The sequence below is a fragment of the Furipterus horrens genome, unplaced genomic scaffold (assembly GCF_987537825.1).
Source record: "Furipterus horrens unplaced genomic scaffold, mFurHor1.1.pri manual_scaffold_2, whole genome shotgun sequence".
Taxonomy (NCBI): Eukaryota; Metazoa; Chordata; class Mammalia; order Chiroptera; family Furipteridae; genus Furipterus; species Furipterus horrens.
The window spans coordinates 120,985,384-121,012,555 of NW_028327172.1; the positions used below are offsets into that span (position 1 = coordinate 120,985,384).

A 27,172-nucleotide genomic window follows, 5' to 3' on the forward strand; every position below is an offset into this window, starting at 1 on the left:
TTTCAATATTTTGTGTGAACACACAGGACATTTTGTCTATATTACAGTAACCCTGTAAAGTAAAATTCTGTTTTACATTGATGAGAAAACTGGGACTCAGAGAATTAATGGTTCTTTTTGTCCAAGCAATGTGGCTAGAAGAAAGTAAAGCCAGGACCAGAAGTCAATTCCTTTTGGCTCTGGGAGTAGTGGTCTAAACGAATGGGCAATGAGGATGTGTGTTATGTGCAATGAGTTGGTTCCAACTCCTGGTGACCTTATAAATGAATGACAGCCAGTGTTCTGTCCTCAATAGCCTTGCTCAGCTTCTATAGACTCTTGCCCATGGCTTCTTTTATGGAATCAATCCATCTCATACTTGGTCTTCCTCTTTTCCTGGTGCCTTTTATTTTTCCCAGCACTACTGTCTTTTCCAAAGAATCTTACCTTCTCATGATATTCCCAAAGTAGGACAGCTTCGATTTTGTCATTTTTGCCTCCAGCAGTGGTTCAGGATTAATTTGACCTAGTACCCACTTGTTTGTCTTTCTGGTGGTCCAGGATATTCATAGAGCTCTCCTCCAACACCATATTTCAAATGAATCAATATTTCTCCTATTAGCTTTCTTCTCTGTCCAACTTTCACATTCATGCTCAGTAACTGGCTATATGAAGGTGACAAGTCAGAACTCCAGGGTTGTTATCAAGAAGGAAGACTATTTAGAAACAAGGAAGAAGAAAAGAAGAAATCACCAGAAAACGATGTAAAGATCCATTTCAAAATACTGCACTTGATAAGGATTATGACTCAAAATACAGAGGAAGTATCCTTAAAACTGCCAGTCAAGGACTTTTTAATAAATATTGTAGTGACTCTGTTGATGATTAGTGAACATCTTTTTTTTTTTTCAGATTTAATGTGTTTTATTGATTAAAATATTACATTTGTGCCAATTTCCCTTCCCTCTGTGAAAATCTTTTTTATCTACTCTTTGAGTGTCTACTATGAGTTGAGCGCTCTGCTAGGTGCTAACCACATAAAAATAAACATGCCTCATTGTCTTTCCTCAAGAAGCTTACAGTCCAAAATTCAGTATTGTGAGATGAGTGCTGTGCTAGAGGTTGAATGAAGGAAGGCTTTTAATCCAGCCTTGAGGCCACTAATAGATTCTCAATGAGTTTGATGACAATATCAGATAAATTTTATAGAATGAGTAGGAGTTACACAGGTGATGATAACAGAAATAGCTTTTCCAGGATGTCAAAGGGTAGAGGCTGCAGGGTAAGTTCTAGGAATTGCAAGGCAAGTTTTAAATATGGCTGAAGTATTAAGTGCTGGAAAATCATGAGTGATGGGACTAGGTATATATGCAGGAGCATATCTTGAAGATTTTTGTAGGTCATGCTAAGAGATAAAAATATTTTTATAGAGAAACATAAGAGTTCTTACTTTAAGAGGTTGAATAAACCAATAATTACATTATAATGTATGTCTAGAGGAAAGGCAATGTAATCAAAGTAGGCTGTCCAAGAGGCCTTACCAAAAATGTGATCCTTGGGCTTTGATCAAAGGGAAGAGAGATCATCTTCTAGGAAAAGCAAAAGGCACATCTAAAGTTATGGAGTCATAAAGTAGCATAGTGTTTAAACAGTTCAATATACCTGAGTCATGGGTGATGAAACTAGAGAAATGCAAGTGACCAGACCGTGATGATTTCTGCATACTAAACAAAGTTGTTGGACTTTACTCTGAAAGGAATGGGAAGACATCAAAAGACTTTAAGCAAGAAAATTACACGAGATTTCCATTTTAGAAAGATTTGTGTGTGTTGTGGCTGAAAAGTTACAAAACCAGTGAAAATAGTTCTCAAAATCATGGTACCACCCAGAAGGCATTTTGGAAAACTTGGAAGTTTTTGTTGTCATACTAATTAGGAGACATTATGAATATTTAGAAGACAAAGACACTGAATACCTTGCAGTGTTTGCAGTCCTGAATAAGAAAGATTGTTTCTGTACACAACACTACTTCCTAATGTCCTATTGGACATTCAAGTATATGAAAACTCTTTTCCTAATTATCTGAATTAGAATCTAAAACTATTTTACACATTAAAATTAAGTATTTTCACTGTTTTAATATATACTGAATTTTGCATGAATACAGGTACCACATCAATGAGGTAAAAATAAATTTTTGTTTTCTTTGGCACTTTGTCAAGAGTTGCTCACCATTTCAGAAAGAAAAAAAAAAAATCCTGAAACAAGGAAATACTGCTTGTCACCAGTAGAGAACACTTGAATCAATGAATTATTATCACTGTTGTATTCGCTGTGCTTCCGCAGGTGTGAGCTTTGACGTTTTTTCTTCCCCAGCCAGCCTTCCCTGTGGCACTGCCACAGTCCCAGATGCAAGTTGGGTAATGGCACCTCTCCAAGCCCCAGCCTTGCTATAGAGAAGGGTCTTAGAGAAAATCTAGAAGTCATGAGACAATGGAGTAGTCAGTTCTGAGTTTGGGAAGAGGAATGGATTTGAACGATGGCTCTCCAACTGGAGTATGCCTCAGCAGCAGAATTAGCCAAACTGTTCAATTTTAAAGGCAGAGTCTCAAGCTCTACCCTCTGAGAATCTGGGTTAGATAGTCTGGGGTAAGGCAAGGGGTTTGAATTTTTAACAAGTTCCCAAAGGTACTCTGATCAGATGTTTAGACCTTGGAAGATGTCTAGAGTCTCCTCTAAACTTAACATCCTATCACCCTATGAAGACTATGGCAATGGGAGTAAGAGATGTCTCTCCATTTCCTGCTTAGGACCACCAAAACTCGAAGCACCACCATCCTGAACTTGACTCCGACATAAGTGATCACAGGAGTCACATGAGTGTGAGTGCTCACACAACATATACTGTAAGCAACTGACAAAGTAGTCACACTGTTGTTACACAAAGTAATACCTTTACTATTCACACACATCTATAAAAAAGATAATGATCAAAAAACACTCAAAATGTGTAATTACATCACAGCAGGTAATAAGAAATAAAGTTTGCCAAACTGCACTAAAATTTACTCCATGACAGGAGCAGAGCATTTTTTCCATGGCTGTCATAGATTTCATGGATCCTGAGAAATCCAGCCATTTTTAGAAATTCCATGAAATTTACCTTTTCACTCAAACCCACATGAAATCAAAATTTTTCCCTACGAGTCCCCATAAAATTGGCACATTTCCTCAGAAGACCCCATGAAATTATAAAGAATATTGCAGATTCTTTGCTCCCAGCCCTTGTTGCACATCTTAAAGAGACAGGCTAGAATGCAGAATTATATTATTTTTCTATTGATGTTTACCTAAAATGACCATGAAAAACAAGGCAGCAGCTATTAAATAAATAACTTCCAAATCAAAATAGAGCTTGACCCTACATTGCATAAACAGAAAATATAAGGCATAATCTCTTCAAATTAAGTATGAGAAATATTCCAAGAAACTGACAAAAATATGAAGTGGCCCAATTTTTTTTCCTTAAATAATATTGTCATTGTTACTCATTTTCTAATTGCTCTTCAAAAACAGACTTTATCTAAACTTGGACCATGTAAACATTTGTGGAAAACCATCTGAAGTAAGGAAGTTATGAATAAAAGGACTATCCCATTTGTTTTCACATTCACAAACTATGCAATATTCAAGACAAAATATGTGTTCCTAAAAGCAAAAAGTCACATTCTCATATATGAGTTTGCAATGTCACACAAAGTCATTTATAAAGTTATGCCTCAAATGAGATCATGAATGAGCAAGCACAGACTGTGAAGTGCTTTGGAAATATTGAATAGTAAGGTGGGAAGGTTTTCAGATTTAATGAGAAAAAATTGATTATTATAATAAATGAAAACATAGATATGTCTGCTAAAAGAAGAACACATCTTCTAATAATGCAAAATGAAAACTCAGCCTTTTCAAAAAGAAAAATTAAACATGAAAAAAAATTTTAAAGGATATCACAGCAATACCAAGCAAAATTGCAACAGGTATATGGCTTTAAATTACACCTATTTATTCATTATGAAAATAAAAGGAACATACATGTTTTATATACCAATTGTAATCATAAAATCTCATCCTTCTGGTTCTGCCTGGGTACTGATTCCCTGGGACTGAAAAGCAAAACAACCTCACCAGTTCAAGTCCGCAAGGCCACACTTAAAATGCCATTTCCTGAATGTGAGCCAGTATTCCACTCAAATGAGAAAGGTTTGCTGCAGACATATCCTCTTTAATGGTAACTGACCTAATAGAAATTCTTAACTGCCTTCATACTCTCATTTTGAATCCTGTGAATATTTACTCTTTTATTAAATTCATCATCCATAATTACAAGTCCAGAAAGATGCTAGAATGGCCACAAAACTCAGTCTAATGGAAAGAGTTACTCCAAGCTGCCAGTTAGAAATTTTAGCAACATTTATAACTACCCCCAAAGTAGACAGATGCAACTACAGAGGGGAAAGAGAAATTTAGCTTGTTCTGATATTTGGAATTCTGATTCTCATCCAGATGGGAGAGACTGTGCTGTTTAAAACATCAATGTAGACAGAGAAGTGCTTCTCCTGGCTCTCTACCAACATTGATTGGATTCCCCTTTAGGTTAATCAATCTGCAGCTGAATTAACTTTCTTTCTGTTGTGATGATAACCTTCCTGCCTTTCTGCTAACACAGCGGATAGAACATGGGATTGAAAATCAGAGGAATGGGATTCTAATCCTTACTTTGCTATTAAATATCATGTGACTTTGTGCACTTCAGTTAACCTCTGTGAGCCTCACTTTCCTTATCTGGAAAATGGGGACAGTAATCCCTGGTTTGACAAATTTTCAGAGTTTTAGTCAACTCATAGCACCTTTTCAACTGAAAACTGCTGTGCACCTGTAAAAGCTTTCCTCAGCAGGGAACTCAGTGAGCAGAGGCCCTCCAGGAGTATGCCCTGGAGCCACAGCCAAGGGGCTTCCCTCCAGTAGTTTCAACATTCGCAGTATTTGCAGTGAGCAAAGGGAATGCATATATCTGTCAGCAAACCACTTTTTAGGCCTCATATTTCCAATCTAGAAACAGCCTGGGTAATGAATTTGAAATTGATATTTCTCATGTTATAAGAGGTTTTGAACAGAGTGCTTAAAACAAACAAACAAATGTATACCTTTGGTAAAATGTTAATAATCCAGCACTTGACCTGTTGATGAACTAATTTAGTCCTTGGATCTGTTTAATGAACCCATTTGGTAAGCTACATTATTTTCCTCAGCACTTTATTGACGAGAAAACTGAGAGGTAACAAGATTTGGTTATGGTCCTAAGACCCCCAGTTAGGAAATGATAGAGACTTGAATCCACATGATCTTTATCACCTTGTCATGAAGTTCCATGAGGCCTTTGTCTTCGTTTCCATTGATATTGAGAGTGGCTTCTAAAAAGCTTTGTTAACAAGGACAGTTGTCTGTTACTACTTTTTATTAACAAAAAGTGCATTTGACAGTGGAAAGTAGAAATTGGGGATGGTTAAGGAAAACTTACATAAAGGTAAAGCAAAAATACAAATTTAGCAAATGTGGCTTTACTGTTTTTATTTTTAATTTTAAAAATCAGAATGAACCAACAGAGTTAAGGATTACTGTAATAAGAAATTTTGTAGCTAGTCAAATGTGAAATTGCTACTACTGTATGTTTTCTATATGCCCTGCTTAGATAAAACAAATAAACAAACACACAACAACAACAAAAACCCACAGGCTGACATAAAGTCCCAAATGCTCATGAATAGCAACTCTGTGCCCAAAGAATTAAGGCTGTGAAATGGAGTGCGGACTATGGAATGAATGACCCATAGAAATGTTAGTCATCCCCTTGCCAGGGACAATTGGTGTTTCTCCAAAGCTACAGGACTACTTATATCTAACTTGAGACATTTAAATGAAATGACTGCTTGGATGAGATGTCCCAAAATCTGTCAGTCACAGAGACTCCACAATTCACAACTTTTTCCAAACTTTGATGAGTATTATAAATGGAACATGAATATGTCACAAATAATGCTTAATTTATCTGAAGTATCATAGGGTAGAATTTTAAAAAATATTAAATAGTAGGAAAAGAGATGGTTAATATATGTCAATTAAATAGTTACATTTATTTTATTTTATTTATAACATCATTAATATCTTGGGATTTTTCATCATTTTAAAAAGGCATCTGATAATTCATCTACTCATTAATTTGAACCCCTAATTTTGTATCAGGCAATAAAATTCTGAAAATATAGATATTACCATGATTCACACACCTTCCCCCTATCCTCAATGTTATTTCAGTAAGGTAGATAGAAGTCAGCCATCATGCAATTGAAATAGGATGTGTAAGTAAAATTGCATGGTGATATGCCAGTTACCTCAGGAGTGGATTAGCAAGGATTGGTGCCTTTCTTACGGTCTAAGGGGTAACTGGTCTTAAATCAGCATGATGGTACCACACATAAGAAGGCTAGAAACTAGGCAGAGATACTCATGCACCTAGAGGTTGTGAGTAGAGGATTCATCGAGAAGGAGATGAGGAATGAAGAGAGGAAGTCAAGATAAAGTAAATCTCGACATCAGAAAACTGTAATGAGTAGGTGCCTGAAGCGTCCATGTGTGAATCCCAAATAAGTGCATTTATTTGGAAGCCTTGCCACACAGATGTTATCTATGACCAGTTGCACACTGCCAGGGGAAGAGCAATGACTGAGAGTGGTCTACAGAATTAAGGAAACATAACTAACACTCCCCATGTCAAATCCCTTCTGCCCCTTTCAACACAAAACCAAATGGTGAGAGGAGGAGTTAAGTGCAGATAAGCTCCACCCCCAACCCCGATTATTGGTCAGTCATGGGCTGGAGAAAAAGAGAGTGTTACACTGAATATGTAATGTTAAATGTGACTGAATTGATCTTTTTTATGATACCTGAAAGTGACCAGCCTGCCATGGGATTCTCCTGAGATGATACTAGATAGAAAAACCATTTGAAGATGGGCCTTCAAGGAATAATAAAAATGTATCTTTATTCTAGCTGGTATGGCTCAGTGAATGGAGTACAGGCCTGCAGACTGAAAGGTTACTGGTTTGATTCCTGGTGAGGGCACATGCCTAGGTTGCAGGCCAGGTCCCCAGTTAAGGCTGTATGAGAGGCAACCAATCATGCATCAATGTTTCTCTCCCTTTCCTCCTCAATCTCTAAAAATAAATAAATAAAATATTTTTTAAAAGCTGTATCTTTTTTGTAACTATGGTGGAGTTGGCGCCATTCAAAATGATAGCTATGAGACTTCTGGCCAAGATGGAGGCCTACACTGACACACTCCGTCTCCCTCCACAATTAAGAAGGAATACAACTACCACAAAACAAGAAATAACCAGAAGTTCCAGAAAATAAATGGAAGTCCAGCGTATGAAGTTATAAAGAAGTGGTCCTTGTCCAGACGGGTAGGAGGGGAGAAGCCAGGGCAGAGAGGTCAAGTTGTGTTGGCAGCGGCAGCAGCAGTGATGGCAGCAGGACAGCAGTAAGCACAGACACCTGTATTTAAGGGGAGGCAATAAGTGCCTGGGGAGCACCCCCGGCTGCAGACCAAACCCATCAGCTTGTGATTCCAATGCCAGGGAAGGCAGACCCCCGTTTCCTCAGACTGTAAAGACCAGAGGGCATGGGGATGAAGGAGGAGGCTCCTGGTCTCTCAGAGGAGAGTGAATGGCAGGAATCCATCTTGGACCCCCAACCCCACAGAAAATGCCACAGCATGTTGAGAAGGATCGCCAACTTGTGACGAGTGCATGAGGCTTCACCCTCTATACCATAGAAGGTGTGACAGCCCTGCCCAGGAAGCAAAGGTAAACACAAGACTGTCAGGATGGCACAGATCATGATAGAGATCCCAGTAACGCAGCTGACCAAACAGCAAATATCTAATCTAACGAACCAGCAGATAGGAAATCTTTCTGAGGCACAGTTCAGAACTTTGGTTATAAGAAAGCTTACACACCTAACAGCAGATCTTAAACAAGACAGGGAAGGAATGAAGGCTAGTCCTGCTGAAATTAACAAAAACACATATGAAACTAGTGGTGAGGGCAAGAAAACCAGGGATCAAATCAACAAATCGGAACACAGGGAAGGGACAAACAGTCAACCAGTGTAGAAAGAGGAAACGAGAAGTGAGGAAAATGAGAAGAGGCTCAGAAACCTATGGGACAGCTGTAAGTAGGCCAACATTCATATCATAGAGTTGCCAGAAGGTGAAGAAGAACTAGAAATTGAAACATTATGTGAAAAAATAATGAAACACAACTTCCCTAACTTGGGGAAGGAAATAGACTTACAGGTCCAGGAAGCACAGAGTTCAAAAAAAAACTGGACCCAGGGAGAACCACACCAAGACACATTATAATCAAAATGTCAAAAATTAAGGCTAAAGAGAGAATCTTAAAAGCAGCAAGAGAGAAGAAGAGAATTACATACAAAGAGGTCCCAATAAGACTATCAGCTGATTTCTCAAAAGAAACTCTGCAGGCAAGAAGGGACTGGCAAGAAATATTCAAAGTAATGAAAAGCGAAAACCTACAACCACGATTACTCTATTCAGTGAAGCTGTCATTCAGAATAGAAGGGCAGAGAAAGTGCTTCCAGGACAATGTAAAACTGAAGGAGTTCATCAGATCCAAACCACTATTATATAAAATGTTAAAGGTACTTGTTTAGGAGAAAGAGGATCAAAACTATGAACATTAAAATGAAAACTGTATCACAACAACCAACAACAGAAGCTAGGGAACCGAAACAAAGGCAAACTAAGTAGACAACAAGAGTGGGAAAGGAATTATAAGTATGGGGAATATTGGGGGGAGGTCAGCAGGGATGGAGAAGGGGGGAAAGGGAGGGAGATGGAACAGAAATTAAGAAGCATAGTAGGAGGGAGTGGAGTAGACAGGAAGATGTTGAGAAGATCTATATGCACAACCAATGGGCATGGACTAAGGTGGAGGGACAACTGGAGGAAGGGGGGAAATGGGGTGGAGGGGAACAAAAAGAAAAGAAATTGGGACAACTGTAACAGCATAATCAATAAACCATATTAAAAATTAATTAATTAATTAAAAAAAACTAAAAACAAAATGATAGCTATAAGTGTTATAAATAAGATATAGGTACAAACAAAGATATAATGAGAACACTGAGAAGGGAAAATTAACATCATATTGGGTTACCAAAGAAGTCTCAAAAATGTTTATGGTTATGAACAGAATAGTACCTTTGTTAACCTCTCTAAGCCTCTTTTTCTTTTTTTGTAAAGTTACTTGTCAAAGTCCTTGAGTCATATTTATTTTGGTCTTAACTCTAGATCAGTTAATTTTAAAATAGCAAAGTCCTTGCTTTTCATAATGCATAGTCCAGTCTGTTCATACATATTTTCAAATAATTGAATTCCAGTTTGGACAGTGGTGACTTCATTCCTTTAAGTTGCTAACTCACCTTAAAGCATTCTGAGGATGGAGAGGTTTGTTCTCGTGTTGTAAAGAGAAACATGAGTGTCCAATGGAAGCACGGATTTCAAAAACCATGTTATTTGGGTTACTTGTATTAGGAAGTGAACAAGGAAGGTAAGCAGAACAAAAGAACACACACAAGACATTCTGAGGGACACAAGAGCCAGCATTTCAGCTCACTTCCTGCAGAGATGCTGCAGTTTCATACACATTTGGATGGAAGCTGGCACTGAGGAGGGGACACTAATCCTGGCCACCAGATGTGCCTGAGTGGCTCACACTCCACCCTCACTCACCTCTCCCTTTCCCACTGCAGAGTGTGCTTTAAAGAGAGAGGTCCAACAAAGAAGTCACTTCCTTTCTTTCTTTCTTAGTTTCTTTTACTTGATTTTTAAAAATCTTCAGCCTTTGTCTTGTACCATATGACTATGACTATAAGAAATAAAATGCAAACCCTCTGAAACCAGAGTGACTAAAGAGAAAAAATTTTCAAACCAAAAGCATGCCATTTTATTCAGGAAGCTTTTAACATGCCTTTCTCTGACGATGCTTTTACTTTCGTATAATTAAGAGATTTCAAAACCTGAAAAACATGAATGGTCTTGTTCATTTATGCTCATGTACACCATATATGCAGTGCTCATAATGACTCGTGCTATTTTGTGCAATTGACCAAAAAAGTATGCCTTTGCCTTTTAGAGCTAAACATTTTCATCTTTACTTCTTGCAAACCCTCATCCAAACTGTGCACTCAATGTTCAAAAGTAACTTTATGCTACAATTACTTAAACTGAAAAAAAGACTTTTTAAGTGAGAATGACAAAATTGTCTGATTTCATAAACTGAAACTTATTTTACCTATATAGTGCTATTACTTTTTTTATCATTGCCTGTAAATTTACTTGTAATTGAAGAAACTGTTATCATTTAGCACTTAGCTATAAAAACTAATAGTAATAATTTTTCACCATCACAGATAATTAAAATTTAATATAGTTCAGATTATATAATTAGGTGTCCTTTTTCTCTCTCAATGGTATAATTTAAATATACAATGTGAATAATATAAAATTATTTGAAATTTAATTTTAAAAATATGTAAGATACAAATAAAGTAATTTTCATATCATAACAGCTATCAGATTTATTAAATAAAAACAGTATCTGGTTTTCAAGTTTGCACAGAATAGCTATAGAAGCCTTCTCATATTCTTGCTCTTGGGTTTTATTTTGCTTTGCTTTGTTTGGAGAAAAAACAGTGACTCACATCTTTAGTTACAAGTTTAGAAAAAGTGACTCAATTAACTCTACTTATTAAGTTTAATTGCTTAACCAATACATATTAACAGGAAACAACTTTAATAATAATGATCAACAACCAAAAGGAAAAAAAAAGAAAGAAGGAAAGAAAGAAAGAAAGAAAGAAAGAGAGAGAGAGAGAGAGAGAGAGAGAGAGAGAGAGAGAGAGAGAGAGAGAGAGAGAGAGAGAGAGAGAGAGAAAGAAAGAAAGAAAGAAAGAAAGAAAGAAAGAAAGAAAGAAAGAAAGAAAGAAAGAAAGAAAGAAAGAAAGAAAGAGAAAGAAAGAAAGAAAGAAAGAAAGAAAAGAAAGAAAGAAAGAAAGAAAGAAAGAAAGAAAGAAAGAAAGAAAGAAAAAGAAAGAAAGAAAGAAAGAAAGAAAGAAAGAAAGAAAGAAAGAAAGAAAGAAAGAAAGAAAGAAAGAAAGAAAGAAAGAAAGAAAGAAAGAAAGAGAAAGAAAGAAAGAAAGAAAGAAAGAAAATGTTAGATGTGGTTTTGTACTTCATAGTAGATTGGAGTTTTCTCAAGTTAAACATACATTTACTAAATGACCCAGCAAATTTAGTCCAAAGTATCTGCCACTGTCCCCCCAAAATAAAAATCATGGCCACAGAAGGACTTAGTGTAAATGTTCATAGCTGCATTGTTCAAAATGTAAAAACAAAGAAAACAATTAAAATGTTCAAAAACAATGGAGACAATGCAGGTAAAACCAGCTGCAGTACATGCACATGATGGAATACTGCTCAAGGATGGAAATGTAATGAAACAGGTGACAACACGAAACCTCAGACCCATTACACTAACGTGAAAAAAGCTACACACAGAGGACAATGTGTGGTATGATTCCATTTATGTGGAATTTCCAGAAACAGAAAAACTCTAGAAATGGGCAGCAGATCAATGTTTGCCTGGGGCTCATGATGGGAATGAGAATAGGCTGAAGTGGGTATCAAGGAAATTTGGGGGCAGTGAAGACTACTATCAACACACACAACAGGGTTATATCAGTGCCATGAATGAAAATAATCCTCTCCCCAAATGTTAATCAATGTTTTTTCAGTATTCATACCCACTTTTTATATAAACATATTTTTTTAATAAAACTTTTTCACTTACAGTTTACATTGCTTATTTTTGTATTTTTTTATTCTTGTTTATTCTATTACAGTTGTCCCAAATTTTCCCCCTCTTTCCTCCCCTCACAGCCCCCATCCCACTCCCACAGTCCATCCCCACACCATTGTCCCTGTCCATGGGTCATTCACACATGTTCTTTGACTATTCCCTTCCCCTTTTATCCCATCATTCCGCCCCTTTCCTCTGGCATCTGTCTGTCTGTTCTCTGTTTCCATGCCTCTGGTTCTGTTTTGCTCATTAGTTTATTTTGTTCGTTAGATTCCTCTATATAAATGAAGTCATATGGTATTTGTCTCTTACCGACTGGCTTATTTCACTTAGCATAATAGTCTCTAGTTCCATCCATGCTGTCTCAAAGAGTAGGAGTTCCTTCTTTCTTTCTGCTGCATAGTATTCCATTGTGTATGGATCTTATCGGATCACAATGGCTTGAAACTAGAAACTGACCTCAAGGAAAAAATTCAAAAACATTCAAACACATGGAGGCTGAATAACATGATATCAAATAATAAATGGGTTAACAATGAGATCAAGGAAGATATCAGAAAGTACCTGGAAACAAATGAAAATGAACAGACAACAACCAAAAACCTATGGGACACGGCGAAGGCAGTCCTGAGAGGGAAGTTCATAGCAACACAGGCCTACCTAAAAGAGACAGAGAAATCTCAAATAAACAACCTAACCCTACATCTACAAAAACTAGAGGGACAACAACAAACAAAGCCTAGAGCAAGCAGAAGGAAGGAAATAAAACATAGATCTTAATTTAATAAAATTAAAATATCATATATATATATATATATATATATATACATATCTTTTATTTGCATTTATGCAGAAACTTTGTGAACTTTGTTTCTTCTCCATCAACCCCAGAGTTCTGAAGAATGAGAAAGAAACCTATGGACAAAAAAATGTATACTCCAAAAAATGGCACATGACAAGGAGTCCCTGATACATACAACTGTCCTTCCCATGCGGACAGTAGGTTTTACATGCTCCACTTTTAATGCTTGCCTAACCCTGTTATTCAACAGTGAGAGTGGAAATTGTGTTGATTTGAAAAACATATAGCATCCAAAAATAATTCTCTTGTAATTACTTATAATAAGTCTTTTACCATGTTCTTGTTCAAAGACTTTTCATCTTCCTGAAACTGCTCCTGTCCCATTTCTTAGTGTTATTCCTTCATAGTGTGCAGCCTGACTTCTGATAGAGCACATGCTGTGGAACTGTCATCTGTGTGCATGGGTGTTTTCATTTCACATGGTACACTGCTCTTTGGCCCTATTTTCAAACCAAGTCAGAAGCATGAATGTCAAATGGTAAGAAGGATTCTTATTCAGTGTTATTGATGAAAGTAAAAGTCTTACATAAATCAGTCTTGCAGAAATAAGAGAAAGAGAGAAACTGTGAAATTTGGTGTCATCTGTGACAATTGTCTGTTTGGCTTGAATTTGTATGGAAATTTCTTAAATTCAAGTTCTAGAATGATGTTTTGCTTCTATCAGCTTTTAAGCACCTGAAGCTATGGACCCTGGGAAATATTTCCATCAATAGAACGACTTCAGTATTTGTTGCTGTGACCAAACACTTCATTTAAAAATAATCCTAACATGTTATGTCCAAAATATGTCTAAATGTAAGAAGAAAAAATTTTGGTTGTGCAAAGAACTCAAATTTAAAACTGGGAGTGGGGTGAATAAAACCAGGCTTTCCTAAAAGTACATAGGAAACACAATATCAGTTATATTCTCTAAGTAATACTACATAGCAGTCATTAACAAGGATAAAAAGAAGTGAGAGAAGTGATTTTAAATGAACACTAAGACTTTTCTCTTCATCAGCAATAACATTGTGATGGTAGCCATCTTTTAAATAGCAGTAAGTTATCTTTTTGATAACTATAGACGAAAGAGCAGAAAGATGGTACTTGGTCTATATATTTCTATTCTGAGATGGAAATGGAAATGATAAGAATATTAGGTGATTTAGAAGCACAGCAGGTGCACAGAAGCCTTGAGATGAGTTGTCCTTTTACAAGTACTAACTGGATAGGGAGACCCAGGTAAGAGGTCAGTGGTTTTTCTCTAATAAGGAGCTGAAAAGAATAATGAGGTGAAGCCTGAAGCAAAAGCTGCAGGAGCCAGGCTCTCCAAGTCACAGAAATATTAGCATTTGTGAGCAGAGCAGCAAACAGGTTTAATGTAATGTAAAGGACAATAGATCAACATTTCAGATTTGACTAAAGCAAATTAAAAGTAGATTAAAAAGACATTTGTGTATAGGTATTGGCAGTCTTGCCTCACAAATATAAGATATGAACTCATATATAATTTGCAAACTAGAAATTATATTCTTGTCATCTAAATGAAAATTATAATATTAGTGAAAGGTGACATCAAATATATATTTTATATACGTGTAAATATACATCTGTGAGTGTGTGTAAAGAATTCATATTCTAGTTTGGAAGTATAGTTTTTTTTCATTCATCTCAAGTAATCGTTCTCGGAAAAGAATAACTCATTCAATCTTAGTTCCACAGTCGGTAGCCAATCCTGTTTACTTAGGATCAGCTACCTACATCACACAAATGGTGCCTAAATGAAATTGATCAGCCTTCATTGGAAACACTTTAATTTTGTAATGGGATTTACAAAATTGCTGTCATTTTTAAAACTTAGAAGTAGGCTTTGAAAGGTTTAACATTTTATACAAGGATTTAAAAAGAGGTCATTTTAGCATGAGGTGGTGGGAAGAGCCTCTGCTAACAAGGAGAAAGTCACTCTGATAGATATCGTTAATGTTTATTATCCAATTGGAAGTGACCTCCAGCCATATAGCATGCAGTCTGAGGCAGCGAGACTTAGTTCAGGTCTTCCTAGGGTCCTTTGGTAACCAGCTCTGTTTAGAGGGATTGCATCCCCTCCAGCCTGTCTTAATCTACAGCTACTCCCCCCAAACTAAATTTGACCTAGAAGCTTTTGGAACACATATGGTTAGTAACTTAAGTACATCATTCAAACTGAGTAGTCCTTTCTGCCCGTGGTAACATATTACTTCTGGCTAAAAGGATAATCTCTAGTAGTTAAACTACCCCCTCTCTCTCCACAAACTCTCTTCCCATATGCACTAGACTTTGTGCCTCTCCTTCTGCTATTACAGGCTATAGCACAACCACCTAATGCACATGCTGTTCACACAATCCAAAAAGGTAAGAGAATTAACACTCTATGGGGCACAATTTGAACAGTAAACAGAAGGATCCAGAAAATAAATGTATCATCCTCCTTCCCCTTTGCAGTCTGTACAAGAAGCTATATGGCCCATATGGTTCTTCAGAGTCATCCCAAAACTCTAAATGTCTGTGTTTGCTTTGGAAGCTGTGGCCACTTCAAGAACACATCACATTACATTTGCTTTCCCTTTGTTCCTTCCTCGCATTTCCTTTTTTCTTCATTCTTGCTGCCCCTCAACTGTACTCTATGAGGGAGGGGGCCCCCAAAATGGAGTTTACTTATTTTAAAATGTGTAATTATTCTTACAAGTTTAAACTTCAGTCACCTTCATAGTACTCTCCATTTGATGCAATACACCTATCAGGACATTTCTTCCACCACTCAAAACAGTTTCTGAACTCACAGATTTTGATGCCTTTTAGTGCTTCTGCCATTTTTGTTTCACCTATTCCACATCAGCAAAAACAGTTCCCTTTGAAGCCTTTTTTTCATCCAGGGACACAAACTAACAAACAAAAGTTGCTTGGGGCGAGATCTGGTGTGTAGGGAGGGTGAGGCACAGGGGTCAGGCTGTTTATGGTCAAAAACTGCCGAACACTCAGCACAGTGTGGGCAAGTGCACTTGTAAGGCACCCATCATGAAATGGGCAAAAGCACTGAAAGAATCTTCAAAAAAATTCACTGAATCTGAACACAGTCTCTCTCAACAGTGCCAGCTGGTACATTGATACCGCTGGGTTCCTAGAACACTCACCTAACGGAGGAAGCCTATACTACAAAGGGCCCACCCTCCAGAAGATAATTCCATTTTGGTGGGATGGGTCCTCCCTTGTATAATAAAGCGTTAGTGTATAAATTTTTGCCTCAAATTAATTCTGAGTTCTAAGGCTAAAAGGGATGCTTGTTAATTAAATGCCATCACATGCAGAAATTATTTTCCAATGATAATATGCAACCTAAAGTCTGTAATCTATTTAAGGCACTCCAGAACAAGTATATTCCTAATCTTTTATATAAACAGAATAAAGTAAGAAGCACAAACATAAGATTTCCAGTAGAGGATTTACAGATGTCACAGATGCTATACTGACTTCATCTTTAAGAAAGGACAAGAATATTTTGACCTATCTTGATTTAGAAACATAGCCATTGCCTATGTTTATCTGATATATTCATGTGAGATGGGAAAAAAAGTCATCACATTGTAGTCTAGAAGTACTAGGCCCTGTAAGAGATATTCCCAGAGGTCTCCTTTAATACTCCTACACATAAATTTTGGATATATCAAAGTTCTCCAAACACAGTGCTAAGAAGTTCTCACACTTCAGTGTCCTGACAGGCCATTCAATTCCCCCCGAATGCCCTCTCTCTCTCTCTCTCCCCCCTCCACCCATCTCTCTTTCTTTCTCTGTGTGTGCATGTATGTGTGTGTGTCACACATATATATATACTCATGATTCAGCTAAAGGACCTTTTCTAGTGACCGTCCCTTCTTCTCACTGCAATATTCAGTTTTCCTGCCTCCACTTTCATAGTCTCCAATTTATACTTCTATTTCAACACCTAGCTCACAGACAGCACCTATCTGTCTACTTCCTTCTTTTAATTATAGAGGGAATTCTCTAAATTTTAGTATTTCTTTACTTTTATATTTATATCCCCAATATCTCTTATGACTCCAGAGACATGAAGAGGACTCAGTTAAAAGGAACAAGGGAAAAGAAAAGAGGTGACAAAGAGGAGAGGAAAGAAGAGCATGACAAGGTATATGATCACGTCTCCTTCCATTCTTCCTTTCTCCTCAAATTTTGGTTTTGAAGAAAAAAGTCAAAGTTAAAATGATGCTACATATTTTTGAAAATCCAAAAAATCATCCCATACTGCAATGCTCTATATCACAAAACATTTTGAATCAAACTTCCAGAGATTTCTTTTTCTTTTTTCTTATTGAAAAATGATTATAATAGACAATAAAAATTAATAAAGAAAAGGTTTGCTTTCCAAAAATTTATTTTGAAGGAAATTGTCCTGAAACACTTTAAATCTATAAACTGGCAGACATTTGTATTAAAATCCTGAAGTTTTATACGAGGAAAAGGAACTCTGTGAATTAGGATGGATCATTGGGTGACTAATAATAAGCCTGCTCATCCCAATGAAGAGATAATAGCTTGTAAATATAGTCTTTTTTTTTTTTTGTTCTATTACTGTGGTCTCAATTCCCCCACCCCTTGCTCTATCCTGCATTGCTCATCCCTATCACCCACAGTCAATCACTGCCCTGTTGTCCATGTCTGTGGATCATTTATACTTGTTCCTTGACTAGACCCTTCCCCTTCTTTCCCCCCTTATCAACTTCCTCGCTCCCCTCTGGTCATTGTCAGTCTGTTCCTCGTTTACATGCCTCTGATTCTATTGTGTTTCGATCATTTGTTTGTTTTGATTATTAGTTTCCTGGATTAGGTGAGATCACATGGTATTTGTTTTTCACCACATGGCTTGTTTCACTTAGCATAATATTCTCCAGTTCCATCCATGCTGTTGCAAAAGGTAGGAGTTCCTTCTTTCTTTCTGCTGCATTGTGTAATGTATCAGTTTTTTGATCCATTCATGCACTGATGGTCACTTAGGCTGTCTCCAGGACTTGGCTATTATAAATAATGCTGCTATAAACATAGGAGTGCATAGGTTCTTTCGAAGTGGCGTTTCAGAATTCCTAGAATATAATCCCAGCAGTGGAGTTGCTGGATCAAAAAGCAGTTCCATTTTTAGTTTTTTCAGGAACCTCTATACTGTTTTCCATAGTGACTGCACCAATTTACAATTCCATCAACAGTGCACTATTGTTCCCTTTTCTCCACATCCCGGCCAGCACTTGTTGCTTGTTGAGTTGTTGATGATGGTCATTCTGACCAGCGTGAGGTGGTATCTCATTGTGGGTTTAATTTGCATCTATCTAATGGCTAGTGCTGTGGAGTATCCTTTCATATGTTTATGGGTCCTCTGTATTTCCTCCTTGGAGAAGTGCCTATTGTCTATTCAGGTTCTTTGCCCATTTTTAATTAGATTGAGTCATGAGTTCTTCGTATATTTTGAAGATTAAACCCTTGTCCAAGTTATCGTTGACAAATATGTTTTCCCATTGAGTTGGTTCCCTTGTAATTTTATGCTGTTTTCTTTTGTCATGCAGAAGTTTTTTAGTTTGATGTAGTTCCATTTGTTTATTCTTTCCTTTATTTCCCTTGCCCTGGAGGATATATTGGTAAAAATATATGGGATATCTGAAATGTTAATATCTATGTTTTCCTCTTGGATTTTTATGGTGTCTCCAGCTTATGTTTAAGTTTTTTATCCATCTTGAGTTTATTCTGGTGTGTGGTGTAAGTTGGTGGTCTAGTTTCATTTTTTTTGAGTGTCCCTGTCCAGTTCTCCCAGCACCATTTGTCGAAAAGGCTATTTTTACTCCATTTTATGTTCCTGCCACCTTTGTTAAATATTATTTGACCATAGAGACATGGGTTTATTTCTGGGCTCTCTATTCTGTTTCATTGATCTGTGTGTTCTTATACCAGTACCAGACTGTTTTGATTACTGTGGCCCTGTACTATAGTTTGATATTAGGTATTGTGATCCCTCCTACTTTGTTCTTGTTTCTCAAGATTGTTGAAGCTATTCGGGGTCTTTTTTGGTTCCATATAAATTTTTGAAATGTTGGTTCTAAATATATGAAATATGCCATTGGCATTTTAATACCGATTGTGTTGAATCTATAAATTGCTTTGTATAGTATGAACATTTTAATAACGTTAATTCTTCAAATTCATGAATATAGTATACACTTCCATGAATTTGTATCTTCCTTAATTTCTTTCTTCAGTGTTCTGTACTTTCCCAAGTACAGGTTTTTACTTCCTTGGTTAAGTTTCTTCCTAAATACTTTATTTTTCATGTTTCTATAGTAAATGGGAATTTTTTCCTAGCTTCTGTTTCTGACATTTTATTGTTGGTGTACAAAAATACCTTCAATTCCTGAATATTTACTTTGTATCCTGCTATTTTGCCAAATTTACTTATTAGGTTGAGTAGTATTTTTGGTGGAGCCTATAGGTTTTTCTATGTACACTATCATGTCAACTACAAATAATGACAGTTTCACTTTCTCCTTTTTAATTCCAATGACTTTTATTTCTTTTACTTGTTTGATCACTATGGCTAGAATTTCCAATACTATGTTGAATAGAAGTGGTGAAAGAGGATACCATTGTCTTTTTCCTGATCTTAGAGTAAAAACTTCTAGTTCTCACCTGTTGAGTATGATGTTGGCTGTAGGTTTCTTGGATGGCCTTGATTATATTAAGATATGTTCCCTCTATTCCCAATTTGCTGAGTGTTTTTTTCATAAATGGGTACTATACTTTATCAAATGCTTTTTCAGCAGCTATTGATGTGATCATGTGATTTTTGTCCTTCATTTTGTTTATGTGGTGTATTACATTCATTTATTTGTGAATATTATACTATCCTTGCATTCTAGGATAAATCCCACTTGATCATGGTGTATAATATTTGTGATGTGTTGCTGAATCCAGTTTGCCATTATTTTGTTGAGAATTTTAGAATCTACATTCATCAATGATATTGGCCTGTAGTTTTCTTTCTTTGTTGTGTCTTAACCTGGTTTTGGAATTAAGATAATACTGGCCTCATAAAAAGAGTTTGAGAGTCTTCCCTTCTCTTGAATTTTTTGGAATAGTTTAAGAAGGATAGCAGTTAACTCTTCCCTAAATGTGTGGTAAAATTTTCCTGTGAAACCTCTTGGCCCAGGGCTTTTGTATGCCAGGAGTTGTTTTTTTTTTTTTTTGTTTTGTTTGTTTGTTTGTTTTATTACTGCTTCAATTTCACTAGTTGCTATTGGTCTATTTAAGCTTTGTGTTTCTTCTTGATTCAGTTTTGGAAGATTATATGTTTCTAGAAATTTGTCCATTTTTCCCAGGTTGTCATATTTCTTGGCATACAGTGTTCCTAGTAATTTTTACAATCTTCATATCTGTGGTATCCATTGTAATTTCTTCTCTTTCATTTCTGATTTTATATATTTGGGTCCTCTCTCTTTTTTTCTTGATGAGTCTGGTTAAAGACTTGTTGATTTTGTTTATCTTTTTAAAAAACTAGCTCCTGAATTTATTGATCCTTTGAATTGTTATTTTAGTCTCTGTCATTTAATTTTGCTCTGATTTTATTTCCTTTCTTCTACTTGCTCTGGGCTTTGTTGCTGTTCTTCTTGTTCTTTTAGATGTAGGGTTAGGTTTGTTTATTTGAATTTTTTCTATATTTTTTATATCTATTGCTATGAATTTCCCTCTCAGGGATAACTTCTCTGTTTCCCTTAGATCTTAGGGTGTTTTGTGTTCATTTTCATTTGTTTCCAGGTACTTTTTGATATCTTCCTTGATCTCATTATAAACCCATTCATTTAGCATGTTATTCAGTCTCCATGAATTTGAATGTTTTTGAGTTTTTTTCTTGAGGTTGGTTTCTAGTTTCAAGCCATTGCGATATGAGAAGATGCTTGATGTAATTTCAACTTTGTTTTATGTCCTACTATGTGGCCTATCTTTGAAAATGTCGTATGCACATTTGAAAAGAATGTGGTGAAAGGTTCTGCATATATATATAAAAAAAAATTCATTTCATCTAGAGTGTTATTTAGTGCCATAATATCCTTGTTGATATTTTTCTTGGAAGATCTAACTGTTGTTGACAATGGGGTGTTCATATCTAGTGGCTTTTAAGATTTTCTTTTTTGTCTTTGATTGTTGCCTTTTTAATTATGATGTGTCTTAGAGTGGGCCTCTTTGGATTCATCTTGTTTGGGACCCTCTGTGACTCCTGGGCTTGCATGATTTTTTCTCTCATCAAGTTAGGGAAGTTTTCTGTCAGTACTTTTTCAAACAAGTTTCCTATCTCTTTACTAATGAGAAGAAAAATTGTTTTGAGAGGCTGGAGAGGAGAGTCATAGTAAGAGTGTGGAATGACAAAAGTCATAGCAAGAGAGAAAATAGAATTTAAAATGAAAATAAGAAGAGGAAATAAGAAGGCAAAATGAAGTAAGAGAAAGGAGAAGCAATATATGAGATTTGAAATAAACTGTAATGTAAAAACTAGTGACCTAATAGACACAACCTTTAAGAACAAGATATGAATGTTAAAAAGCTGTGCAGGAGGGAAAATAATGCAAATCATGAAGAAGACCATGCTAGAATTCATCTCAGTAGAATCTAGTGTTTACCACTGTTTTCTATTTCTGGATCCACCACTGATGATATCATATGGTGTCCTAGTCTGGCCCCAGGCAGCCTGTTTTGAGACTACCAGTGACCCACAGTCTGTGACTGTCTCCTTCACTTGTTAATCTAGCTAATCTGTAATCAACAGTCAGGCAGGGTTGGGCAAAGTAATTCCCATGGGTGGGGCTATTGCTTCTCCTCAGGCTGATGCCACTTGGAAGGTATTGTTCTGCCTGAGCAAGATGGTTCCTGCCATATAAGCAATGGCTCAGCACAGGGGTCCTGGCGGCTGCTCCCTCAGTTCTCTCCTCAAAACCACCATCCCCAGACTATCCTCAAGCATCTCTAGTCCACCCTGTCCACCCTTTCCCCCCTTTTCTGGATCCCATGGTAAGTGACTGCAAATTAAATTTTATGTGTTGGCCCTTTAAGAGGCTCTTTCTGTCTCCAGCTGTCTCTCCCTTGCAGACAGAAACCCCGCTACTTTTCATAGCTAGCTGTTATCTGAGTTCCTTTATGGCTCTGGTGCTATAGGCTGTGGAGCCCAGCTTGGGCTTTAGACCTCACAGTTCTCATGGGGAAACCCCCAGTCACTGAAATTTCCCTCTGGCACTTCAGCTGCCACCCATGGGAACTCAGCTGGCCCTCTCAAATCTCCTCCACACTCCATAGAGGTCACGTTGTGGTGAAGTAATTTCTTCTGTCTATCCATGGTTATAAGTCTTCTCTCTACCTACTATTTAGTTGGTTATTCCAGAAGATTTCTCTACAATTTAGTTATACTTCCAGATTGGCCCTTGGAGGGGGTTAGTGTAGCTTTTACTTACTCCTCTTGGATCATCAAGACTATGGACCTTGTTAAAATGCAGATTCTGACTCAGGAGGTATGGAGTCAGTCCAAGATTCTGCCAAGATTTCTAACAGACTTCCAGGTGCAGTTGATGCTCGGTCTGCAGACCAAACTAGTTTTGTAGACTGGAAGTTCAAGATCAAGGAGTCTTCCTGGTTTAGAGACTTCTTATTGCATCCTCACACCATGAAAAGATGGATAAATATGGTATTTTAAACAACAAATTTGAGCCCTAACAGACAAATCTCCTCTGATCTTGAATATCTAGGGAGGTAAATCCAGATGCATGGAAACCTTATCTAAGTGAAGTAGTTGTGCTATACTCATGTTCTCAAACACTGTGTGACAAGCAGTTACTTCCAGAGTAGGATTGTGGTACCTGCACATAGTTGAAAGCCAGAAGAAGCAATTGCTATTTTTTATTGTGTTCACCTGTGCATAATTATGTAATTACCTACTAAAATTTAGTCAGAGTGTTGCAAATCTAAATCATTAACTTTAACAATTGATGAACTGTTTTGATTAGTATTTTCATAGTGTAAAATAACATACTTTTGTCAGCTTTCATATGATTAGGTATGATTGAGAATTTGTTTACACAAAGTGTTTTCACTGCTTGTTTAGAGAAACACAGAGGGAGAGTGAGGGCAGTGGAGTCATGTGCGTCCCTCATGGTTCAAGTCAGGAATATTAGTGATGAAAAATATAGAAGAGGTACTCACTATCACTCCCCAAATGGCATATAATTTTAGTGTCAGGTCAGAAGAGGGTCTGGAGAATTTGACTTGGGAGAATTGGGCTCTCCTTTGTCAAGTTAGACTAACAAGATTGTCAGTGTCGTGACATCAACCTAGACTGTCATATACAACTGAAAACTTGACCAGGCAGCCCCTCTAATGGCATTGATCAATGTAGCTGCATGTCAATATAACTTATTTACCTTCCAGCACAAAGCCAGAAGCTGCAGCAATTTTTGAGAGAATTCTCTGACATGTCTCATTTCCTATTAGTTTTAGGTGCTACTGACTGTACACACACATTCCTATTAGGCTAAGATATCTGAATACAGCTAGCTATTGGAATAGAAAATCTTTTAATTTCTTGACTGTAATGGCACTGTGCAATGCCAAATTTTAGCTTCCTTTGGAAGACAGAAAGTCCTCAGGACATGAAGCATTTCTTGTCTCTGAGCAAATTGGCTGGGTTCATTTGTTTGAAGTAAGCAATTGCAAAACATGACTTAGAGAAATTTTAAAGTAAAATTAAAAACAAAGATATTCCACTGTATACTATGCATGTATTGTTTTTCCCTTCTGGGAAACATATTCCCTTCTGGGGGAATATGTTTGGAGTTGAGATAGGAGTAATCAAAAAGAGCTAACATAGGCAATAGATTCTAATTTGGAATGGAAAAAATAAGTGTGTGATTCACCATTGAGATCAGAAGGTGAGATTACTCTTTCAAAAGAATTTGTAGAGCAACATGGACCTTTAGCTCGCATTGTTCTTGTCTTTATTCTGCATTTTTATGGGGTCTTGTAGTGAAAATGCCTAGAAAGTAATAGTTTCATATGATCATCACTTAATGTCTCCTTACATAAGAGAGAAATAACATTCTCAGTGAAGCCTATTTTTCAAGAGGAGAAGAGAATGCTGTACCGTGTGAGAGGTTTTTGTTTTGTTTTGTTTTTTTATCAGATTAGGAATGTCAGATGCCACAATCAGAAAGTATTGATCTCTCAAAATCAGACATCTCTGCCATGGTGTCTCACAAGCATGAACATCTGCTTTGTCTTTCACAATAAAACTCTTCCCCACAATCAGACATGCTACTGTCTTTGAAACCAAAAGCTTAATTACATTGTTTTAAACATTTGTGACTCAGCACACAGGACCCAATACCACTTCTTCACTGCATCTTTAATCTTGTTTTTCCATGTCTCTATAATTTAATTTAAACTTAATTTTTTTTAAATTACCATTTAGCCTTATAATTTTTCTACTATTTTATATGAATCCTACCTTTTTGGGAGACCATGCCTCTAAAAATTATAACTAGTTTAAGAAATATCTACCTTTTAGAAAATTTGAAGATTAAATTCTACTCTATGTCTCTTCTTTGGTAACATTATCAGTTATCTACTCTATTATGCAAAAAAGGAGAATGCAGTGTCATGCTTTACCATATTGTTTTGCTTTCTAAATAAAAGAATAACTCATAATTTTTATTATCAATTTTTGTATCTCTTTTTTATGGCCTACACAGATATGCAAGCTTGCAGCAAATTTGGGGCAGTATTTCTTCTATAGTAATATGTATATAGGATGCTTACCCTATAATGCAAAAACCATCAAACAAAAAAAAATGAAATAAAAGGAGGAAGAAGTCACCTGGGTATTGCAGAGAAAATGCGTTGAGGAGTCCTCCTGCATCTGCACATCATATTCAATAAGGCTATTTTATAGCTTAAAAAATCCTTTGTCTTCTGTTTTTTTAAACTACAACATATTTGAATACAATTTGTCAGTTAAAATTCAGGTATCAGATACTGCTTAGGGATGGGGTCAGAAATGGGATATTATGGACATCTAGAGTGGAGAGAGATTAAGGATATTATAAGAAATGATGTGAGTCTCAGCAAAGAAGAGAGTAATAGGGTAAACCTAGGATGGTATAAAATAATGAGTGTTTTTGCACTATATATAAGCTATATTTGTGTTGTAATAAGGCTGTTTGAGACAATAAAATAATTGCATCAAAACAAATCAAGACCTCGCTGGGTGGCTCAGTTGGTTTGAGGGTCACAGATTCGATTTCCAATTCGGGTACATATCTAGGTTGTGGGTTCTATCACAGGGTGGGCCGTGTACAGGAGGCAACCCATTGATGTTTCTCTCTCACATCAATGTATCTCTCTCTGTCTCTCTCTCTCTTTCTCTCTCTCTCTTTCTCTCTCTGTCTCTCTCTCTCTCCCTCCTTTCCTCTTTCTCTAAAACCAGTAAAAACATATCCTCATGTGAGTTAAAAAAAAATCTCTAAACCAAGGTTTCTTTGTTATGGATGGCTGTCCTGTGCAGTGTAAGATGTTGAGCATTACCCATAGCCTCTACCTACCAGATGCCAGTAGCCTTTCACCCAGTAGTGACAATCAAAAAAGTCTCCAAGCATGGCCAAATGTCCCCTGCTGGAAAAGCAAAACTGCTTCCATTTGAAAATAACTGCTCTAAAAATCTTAAAATGTCTCACTTTACTCTTGACTTAATATCATCTCCTATGGATTTTTTCAGGATCCTTCAAGTTCAGTTTTTGAGTTCAAACATTTCACATCCATGACCTAATCATAATGGTTAAATAGTATTTAGTCACATGGTAAGAAAAGGAGTTTGATGGTCCAGCTCTATCATGGATTCATAAAGACACAGTCACAACTCTGTTCTCCACAACAGAATCCATACCATAAGTAAACAAAGAAGGTCAAGTGTCTCCACATCTTACTTTGGAGCACTCTTACTACATGCACATGATACTCTTTACCTACAGGGCCATTTATTTTTACACTTAACATTCCATTGATGAAAATCTCAAGAATGGTTGAGGTTGGAACCCTAAAGAGGAAGCCAGTCTTTTGAGACATTCTCTTAGAGCCCTCCAATTTTCCTCACAGAACAGCAAAGTAGTTTTTTGTCTCTGGATGAAAATAATATCATTTCCATTTTAGAAAATTCAAAGGTTCATGATAAATTTCTCCTTCATTTAAAAATTCTCACTATGAGTTCCTTCATATTTCTACAACTTTTAATAATATGGTCTTTGTTTAAAGGGTCAAAACAGAATTGTAGAAGGATAGCAAAACCATTTAATATAATTTTATTAAAAGTAGAATTGTTTTTAAATTTGGTATATTACTAAGTAGTTTATGGAAACAGATATACCTTTTATATAATTTTACATTTCTGAGGATGCTCTAGACTTCCTTTTCCTGATCTCATAAACTTTCTAAATTTCATAGGAAATGAAAGATTCTAAAAATCATAAAAGTTCCTGTTATTTCCTAAACAGCATGCAAAGCTGTTGCATAATCTCATAAAAAGATAGACAGGACAGACCTTACAAATATATTTTAACACTCTGAAATGTAGACAAGAATATGTAAATTGAAAGTAAATTTATTTTAGTGAACTGGCAAGAGGGAAGAAATATAGGGCCATATGTTACCATCAGTTTTGCTTTGCATATTTGGGGGGAAAAAAGTTTCTTAAGCCAGGCTTTTTAGTCCATAAAATGCCTTCCATAGGTAACCACAAGCTGGCAAAAGTAGTAAACACATGTTGAAAGTTAGAAATGAGGACAATGCTTTTATTGGTGGCTAAGCAGAATTGGGAACTTGCTCTTAGAGAAATGGAAATGAGGGCATGACAATATTACTTCAGTAAAAATGGTATCAATGAATACAAAAATCTTACCTGGAAGCAGAGATTCTTTGTTTTATGGTGTTTCCTTCTGTTGGTCTCCTCAATCATAGAGGAGCAATTTTGAAAATAACCTAAAATGTAAGGAATATGTATTTCAGCTCATTCATATAATATAGGCATCTAATGATTTCTTCTTTTATGATTTGTTTCAATAAAAATATCACAGTACCGAGGAGGTCAATTTGAGTTCTAGCCATAGGCATAAATAATAAATTATATAGATTTTTATATAAATAATATGCTACACAAAACCAACACTTTATCTGTTCTAAGTATAATATATCATATGCAGTGCTATAACAATATCTGGCATACAATAAGTGCTTGATA

At 36.3% G+C, this 27,172-nt stretch overlaps 1 long non-coding RNA gene across 1 annotated transcript; it reads right to left on the bottom strand.

Moving 5' to 3' along the window:
* LOC150019385 (uncharacterized) lies at nucleotides 1–26,907 on the bottom strand. Its single transcript, XR_016509248.1, has 3 exons — nucleotides 26,834–26,907; nucleotides 1,642–1,728; nucleotides 1–695 (listed from the first exon to the last, which is right to left on the bottom strand). It is a non-coding gene; the product is annotated as an uncharacterized LOC150019385 (long non-coding RNA).
* Nucleotides 26,908–27,172: the final 265 nt, after the last annotated feature.